The sequence below is a fragment of the Pristiophorus japonicus genome, chromosome 19 (genome assembly GCF_044704955.1).
Source record: "Pristiophorus japonicus isolate sPriJap1 chromosome 19, sPriJap1.hap1, whole genome shotgun sequence".
NCBI classification, from domain to species: Eukaryota; Metazoa; Chordata; class Chondrichthyes; family Pristiophoridae; genus Pristiophorus; species Pristiophorus japonicus.
In genome coordinates, this window is record NC_091995.1 from 3,938,951 (window position 1) to 3,947,067 (window position 8,117).

The 8,117-nt window shown below is 46.1% G+C and overlaps 1 protein-coding gene across 1 annotated transcript in view; it reads right to left on the bottom strand.

Moving 5' to 3' along the window:
- The window catches only part of LOC139229628 (zinc-binding protein A33-like), a 143,984-nt gene that overhangs the window by 51,802 nt on the left and 84,065 nt on the right, over window positions 1-8,117 (bottom strand). The gene's annotated exons all lie outside the window — the stretch shown is intronic.

Sequence of the window (8,117 nt, forward strand, 5' to 3'; positions counted from 1 at the left end):
ATAATTATCCCCTGTGAAGAGACGCTTGGTCACTCGACCAGGAAACATCAAGATTGGTTTGACAAGAACGACCAGGCGATCCAAACACTAATAAGCCAGAAGCGCAAGGCATTCTAAAACTGGAAACAGCAATACAACTCAAGAGCATGGAAGCAGCTCGATAGATGTCTGAAGGCCGAGGTCCAACTTAAATCTTGTGACATAAAGTACAGGTGGTGGGTGGAAAAAGTGCAGGAGATCCAGCAACTAGCTGACAACCACGATGTATGAGGATTCTTTAGCGCAGTGAAGGACCCAAGCACCCAAGGTCCTACCCCGCTGAGGGCTAAGAACGGAGAGGTACTCATCAAGGACAGAGAGGCAGTCAGTTCCCATTGGAAGGAGCACTTCGAAGATCCCCTTAACCAAGACTGTCTTTGACGTGAGTGTTCTCGACTCCATTGCACAGCATGTGTCCCAACTTCACCTCAGCACAAGCCCAGGCTGAAAAGACCATCCGACAACTAAAGAACAACAAGGCTTCAGAGCAGATGGAATCCCCGCCGAAGCACTAAAGCAAGGCAGAGAATCACTATTGGCACGAGGATAGCGCAGATGAATACGTGGCTTGAGCAGTGGTGCAGCAGGGAGGGATTCAAATTCCTGGGGCATTGGAACCGGTTCTGGGGGAGGTGGGACCAGTACAAACCGGACGGTCTGCACCTGGGCAGGACCGGAACCAATGTCCTAGGGGGAGTGTTTGCTAATGCTGTTGGGGAGGAGTTAAACTAATATGGCAGGGGGATGGGAACCAATGCAGGGAGACAGAGGGAGACAAAAAGGAGGCAAAAGCAAAAGACAGAAAGATGAGGAAAAGTGGAGGGCAGAGAAATCCAAGGCAAAGAACAAAAAGGGCCACTGTACAGCAAAATTCTAAAAGGACAAAGGGTGTTAAAAAAACAAGCCTGAAGGCTTTGTGTCTTAATGCAAGGAGTATCCGCAATAAGGTGGATGAATTAACTGTGCAAATAGTTGTTAACAAATATGATGTGATTGTGATTTTGGAGACGTGGCTCCAGGATGATCAGGGCTGGGAACTCAACATCCAGGGATAGTCAACATTCAGGAAGGATAGAATAAAAGGAAAAGGAGCTGGGGTAGCATTGCTGGTTAAAGAGGAGATTAATGCAATAGTTAGGAAGGACATTAGCTTGGATGATGTGGAATATATATGGGTAGAGCTGCAGAACACCAAAGGGCAAAAAACATTAGTGGGAGTTGTGTACAGACCTCCAAACAGTAGTAGTGATGTTGGGGAGGGTATCAAACAGGAAATTAGGGGTGCATGCAATAAAGGTGCAGCAGTTATAATGGGTGACTATATTATGCACATAGATTGGGCGAGCCAAACTGGAAGCAATACGGTGGAGGAGGATTTCCTGGAGTGCATAAGGGATGGTTTTCTCGACCAATATCGACCTAGCCGCCGAGTTGAATCCTCCGGGCAGACTGCGCGGACCCCACCCGTTTACCTCTTAACGGTTTCACGCCCTCTTGAACTCTCTCTTCAAAGTTCTTTTCAACTTTCCCTTACGGTACTTGTTGATTATCGGTCTCGTGCCAGTATTTAGCCTTAGATGGAGTTTACCACCCACTTTGGGCTGCATTCACAAGCAACCCGACTCCAAGAAGACTCGATCCCGACGAGCATGTCGAGGAACCAACTAGGGGGGAGGCCATCTTAGACTGGGTGTTGTGTAATGAGAGAGGATTAGTTAGCAATCTCATTGTGCGAGGCCCCTTGGGGAAGAGTGACCATAATATGGTGGAATTCTGCATTAGGATGGAGAATGAAACAGTTAATTCAGAGACCATGGTCCAGAACTTAAAGAAGGGTAACTTTGAAGGTATGAGGCGTGAATTGGCTAGGATAGATTGGCGAATGATACTTAAGGGGTTGACTGTGGATGGGCAATGGCAGACATTTAGAGACCGCATGGATGAACTACCACAATTGTACATTCCTGTCTGGCGTAAAAATAAAAAAGGGAAGGTGGCTCAACCGTGGCTATCTAGGGAAATCAGGGATAGTATTAAAGCCAAGGAAGTGGCATACAAATTGGCCAGAAATAGCAGCGAACCCGGGGACTGGGAGAAATTTAGAACTCAGCAGAGGAGGACAAAGGGTTTGATTAGGGCAGGGAAAATGGAGTACGAGAAGAAGCTTGCAGGGAACATTAAGGCGGATTGCAAAAGTTTCTATAGGTATGTAAAGAGAAAAAGGTTCGTAAAAACAAACGTAGGTCCCCTGCAGTCAGAATCAGGGGAAGTCATAACGGGGAACAAAGAAATGGCAGACCAATTGAACAAGTACTTTGGTTCGGTATTCACTAAGGAGGACACCAACAACCTTCCGGATATAAAAGGGGTCAGAGGGTCTAGTAAGGAGGAGGAACTGAGGGAAATCTTTATTAGTCGGGAAATTGTGTTGGGGAAATTGATGGGATTGAAGGCCGATAAATCCCCAGGGCCTGATGGACTGTATCCCAGAGTACTTAAGGAGGTGGCCTTGGAAATAGTGGATGCATTGACAGTCATTTTCCAACATTCCATTGACTCTGGATCAGTTCCTATCGAGTGGAGGGTAGCCAATGTAACCCCACTTTTTAAAAAAGGAGGGAGAGAGAAAACAGGGAATTATAGACCGGTCAGCCTGACCTCAGTAGTGGGTAAAATGATGGAATCAATTATTATGGATGTCATAGCAGTGCATTTGGAAAATGGTGACATGATAGGTCCAAGTCAGCATGGATTTGTGAAAGGGAAATCATGCTTGACAAACCTTCTGGAATTTTTTGAGGATGTTTCCAGTAAAGTGGACAAGGGAGAACCTGTTGATGTGGTATATTTGGACTTTCAGAAGGCTTTCGACAAGGTCCCACACAAGAGATTAATGTGCAAAGTTAAAGCACATGGGATTGGGGGTAGTGTGCTGACGTGGATTGAGAACTGGTTGTCAGACAGGAAGCAAAGAGTAGGAGTAAATGGGTACTTTTCAGAATGGCAGGCAGTGACTAGTGGGGTACCGCAAGGTTCTGTGTTGGGTCCCCAGCTGTTTACATTGTACATTAATGATTTAGACGAGGGGATTAAATGTAGTATCTCCAAATTTGCGGATGACACTAAGTTGGGTGGCAGTGTGAGCTGCGAGGAGGATGCTATGAGGCTGCAGAGTGACTTGGATAGGTTAGGTGAGTGGGCAAATGCATGGCAGATGAAGTATAATGTGGATAAATGTGAGGTTATCCACTTTGGTGGTAAAAACAGAGAGACAGACTATTATCTGAATGGTGACAGATTAGGAAAAGGGGAGGTGCAACGAGACCTGGGTGTCATGGTACATCAGTCATTGAAGGTTGGCATGCAGGTACAGCAGGCAGTTAAGAAAGCAAATGGCATGTTGGCCTTCATAGCGAGGGGATTTGAGTACAGGGGCAGGGAGGTGTTGCTACAGTTGTACAGGGCCTTGGTGAGGCCACACCTGGAGTATTGTGTACAGTTTTGGTCTCCTAACTTGAGGAAGGACATTCTTGCTATTGAGGGAGTGCAGCGAAGATTCACCAGACTGATTCCCGGGATGGTGGGACTGACCTATGAAGAAAGACTGGATCAACTGGGCTTGTATTCACTGGAGTTCAGAAGAATGAGAGGGGACCTCATAGAAACGTTTAAAATTCTGACGGGTTTAGACAGGTTAGATGCAGGAAGAATGTTCCCAATGTTTGGGAAGTCCAGAACCAGGGGCCACAGTCTTAGGATAAGGGGTAAGCCATTTAGGACCGAGATGAGGAGAAACTTCTTCACCCAGAGAGTGGTGAACCTGTGGAATTCTCTACCACAGAAAGTAGTTGAGGCCAATTCACTAAATATATTCAAAAGGGAGTTAGATGTAGTCCTTACTACTCGGGGGATCAAGGGGTATGGCGAGAAAGCAGGAAGGGGGTACTGAAGTTTCATGTTCAGCCATGAACTCATTGAATGGCGGTGCAGGCTAGAAGGGCTGAATGGCCTGCTCCTGCACCTATTTTCTGTGTTTCTATGTCTATGTTTCTATGTCCCCGAGTGCCCCCGGAACCCGCACCGATGGTTTTGGACTCTGGACCTTTCTAAATCCGGTCTTTCCCGGGACTCTGAGGCGTTCCCCGAGCTCCCCCCTCCCGCTCTTCGGCCGCCTTCACTCTCCCTGCAGTGCCCCTCTGCTCTGCAGTTAAACACCGATTAAAATGGGACAGATCTGATAAGGTTGGGCTCAGAACTCACCATTGACAAGATCATTGTCACTGGACGCGGGCTTTTCTATTTCAGCCTCTGAATCTCACACAGACGGGTCGCTGAACAGACTCAGGAATTGTTCATTCAAGGAAGCTCCATCTGTCTCCCTCCGAGAGTGAGTGGAGCTGGCGGCCCCTGGGGAAGTGTGGCCAATGGCCATGGTGGTAAAGCAGCTGGAGTGACCCGGACAGCGGCAATCCACCTGAGACACGGCGGTGCAGCGCCACCTTCCGCTATCAGGCGGTTTCTGTTATCAGCGTACGATCCTCTGTGTCACATTTTTCATTGTGCGCGTTGACAAGCAATACACAACACCCCGGCGAGAAAGACTAAAATCTACTTCATTGTAAGCTGGAACATACTGATTACATCCCATTCATTCCAGTTGAAATTAATTTGTGTTCTGATACCGGGGTGTGATCCGCTGAGCAGATTTTTCTTTCTGCTCCCCGCTCAGGTGACCCGGAATATCGGATGGTAAAGACGACAATCATTACAATGTTGTATATAATTTTGGCAAATGTTGAGAAAAATCTGGGAAACATTTGGGTCTTGAAATTCGATGGCGTCTTGGATAGAGCCTTTGCATGTTGTCATACACAATCTGATCATTCAGCGAATGTAAACCCTTTTGTACGGGTTTACCCAGCAATGTGGGCACCATCTGTGTACCTGGGAAAGCCAGTAACCTCATAAAACAGGGTGACTAACTAGTTTTTACCTTGCTATGAAGTTAACATGAATTCAATTGTCTTTTAAAATGTGTGTAAGATACAACTCTGATCTAATGGTTTCCTTTTAAAATTCGTGCTACCTCAAGCAACCTTCAGACAACGCCAGAGGGAGATTACAACAGGCTCTTTATTGATATACAGGGTGATTACACTTATCGAAGTCTTAATAGATTTCGAGTTTACTTTAGTTGAGAAAATAGTTTTACAATATTTACATCAATTATGATGAAAGTACTTGACATACAAAAAGGAGACACAACGAACCGCGACATTCAGTAAATGGGTGAAAACAAAGTGTGATCCAATAGTGGGAGCAGGGTTTGAAATCCTTACCATTTACCTGTTTAAAGAGAGCAAAGCAAATAAAAAATACCAGAGAGCTGGCCTGTATAATCATACAGTTTCCTGATACTATTTTCAGTACTGACTCCGAGGTGAATCAGGAAATGTAGTTTCTAAAACTACCAGAGAACAGCACTTTGTAAATGCATTGGAGACTGTAAGGGAGATTTCAGTCCAGCTTAGAGGGCAGCACAGCGCAGACTGGGAGATCCCCATGTGTGGAGTGCAGCGTGCACCGTGGCACAGTAAGCAGAGCACCAGCACAGCCAGTACAAAGCCAGTTTATAATGTGGCTTTCTTTGTAGAAGTCCCTCAACCTCACTTTCCTCGCCTCTCCTCCTGAAGGCACTAACTGGAGGCTCGGGAACAGCAGGGCTGGGCTCAGTTGTGTTCTCGCCTGATGGTCACGTCCTGCAGGAGGAGTCACTGGATAGTCCCCGGGCTGGGGCTCTTTTCTCTAGAAAGGAGAAGGCTGAGGGAGGGGTGACCTGATAGAGGTCTTTAAAATGATGAAAGGTTAAGGTGGACGTATAGGAGATATTTCCACGTGCGGGGTAGACCAGGATTAGGGGCCATAAATATAAGATAGTCACCAATAAATCCAACAGGGAATTCAGGAGAAACTTATTTACCCAGTGAGTGGTGAGAATGTGGAACTCGCTCCCCTCTGACAACCGTAGTATCCCCACCATTGTTCTGTGTGAGACCAGTTAACTCAGTACAGGCTGGGGCCCTCCCAGCTCTGCACAGCTCAGTACCACACACACCAGGCTGAGCATTTACCCACTGAGCCATCAGGGCCACACACGGGGAATTCTAAACTCTAAACTGTAATCAAATAGTAGCAACTGATCCAATCAGCACAGAGAGACGTCACAATCATCTCTCTCTCGAAATAAACTATAATGGAACCTTGACCGTATGCTTATGATGGAGCGGACCCCCAATAGAGAGTGGAAATGGGTGGATAATCCAGGACCCCATACTTACACTGACACTGAGTTTTTTAACCTTTGGTTTATTTTGATTCCATAATCAAGTCCCAGTGTCTGCACACAAGATGTTTCCATTTTAAATGTAAAATGCATTACCTTCAAATAGAGTGTTGGCAACCTGACACTGCTGGTCTCAGACATGAAACTCATTCCCCTGGTGTCCTGAATTGGCCTCAATACAGGAACAGTAAATTCCATCCGGTACTGGCCATCCACATAACAACTACTGATCCTATTTATTCGTTTTATTCAAACCCAGCTTGACTCCCACTAGCTTTCTTGTAGATTACCGAGATCCCGATGTAAATTTTTAGATCATTCACCAAAATACCCACCAACGTACCATGTCAGCTTTGTAAATAAGGGCATGTTCCATTGCCCAACTCCTCCAGATCCATCAACTGATTGCAGAAGGAATGTTGGCCGGGACATGGGTAAACTGCCTGTCCTTATTTGAATAGTGTCTCCTGATCTTTAACTTCCAGTTGAACAGGCAGACATGGTCTCCAACAACTCAACCGAAAGATGGTGCTTCTAAATAACAGTGACTGCACTTCACTGCGCTGTGACGTGTTTTGGGATGTCTTGAGATCCCGAAGGACCGATATGAATGCAAGTTCCTTCCTTCTGATTGTTTCAGTATTGCACATGAGTGTCAGCTCAGGGTATAGAAACATAGAAACATAGAAAATAGGTGCAGGAGCAGGCCATTCAGCCCTTCTAGCCTGCACCGCCATTCAATGAATTCATGGCTGAACATGAAACTTCAGTACCCCCTTCCTGCTTTCTCGCCATAACCCTTGATCCCCCGAGTAGTAAGGACTTCATCTAACTCCCTTTTGAATATATTTAGTGAATTGGCCTCAACTACTTTCTGTGGTAGAGAATTCCACAGGTTCACCACTCTCTGGGTGAAGAAGTTTCTCCTCATCTCGGTCCTAAATGGCTTACCCCTTATCCTTAGACTGTGTCCCCTGGTTCTGGACTTCCCCAACATTGGGAACATTCTTCCTGCATCTAACCTGTCTAAACCCGTCAGAATTTTAAATGTTTCTATGAGGTCCCCTCTCATTCTTCTGAACTCCAGTGAATACAAGCCCAGTTGATCCAATCTTTCTTCATAGGTCAGTCCCGCCATCCCGGGAATCAGTCTGGTGAATCTTCGCTGTACTCCCTCAATAGCAAGAATGTCCTTCCTCAAGTTAGGAGACCAAAACTGTACACAATACTCCAGGTGTGGCCTCACCAAGGCCCTGTACAACTGTAGCAACATCTCCCTGCCCCTGTATTCAAATCCCCTCGCTATGAAGGCCAACATGCCATTTGCTTTCTTAACCGCCTGCTACTGTACCTGCATGCTAACCTTCAATGACTGATGTACCATGACACCCAGGTCTCGTTGCACCTTCCCTTTTCCTAATCTGTCACCATTCAGATAATAGTCTGTCTCTCTGTTTTTACCACCAAAGTGGATAACCTCACATTTATCCACATTATACTTCATCTGCCATGCATTTGCCCACTCACCTAACCTATCCAAGTCACTCTGCAGCCTAATAGCATCCTCCTCGCAGCTCACACTGCCACCCAACTTAGTGTCATGCGCAAATTTGGAGATACTGCATTTAATCCCCTCGTCTAAATCATTAATGTACAATGTACTCAGAAAGGTGAGGGACTTTAATCACAGCTTTCCAGGCCCCTGTTAATTTTACGTCCTTCTTTCTAATCCAAT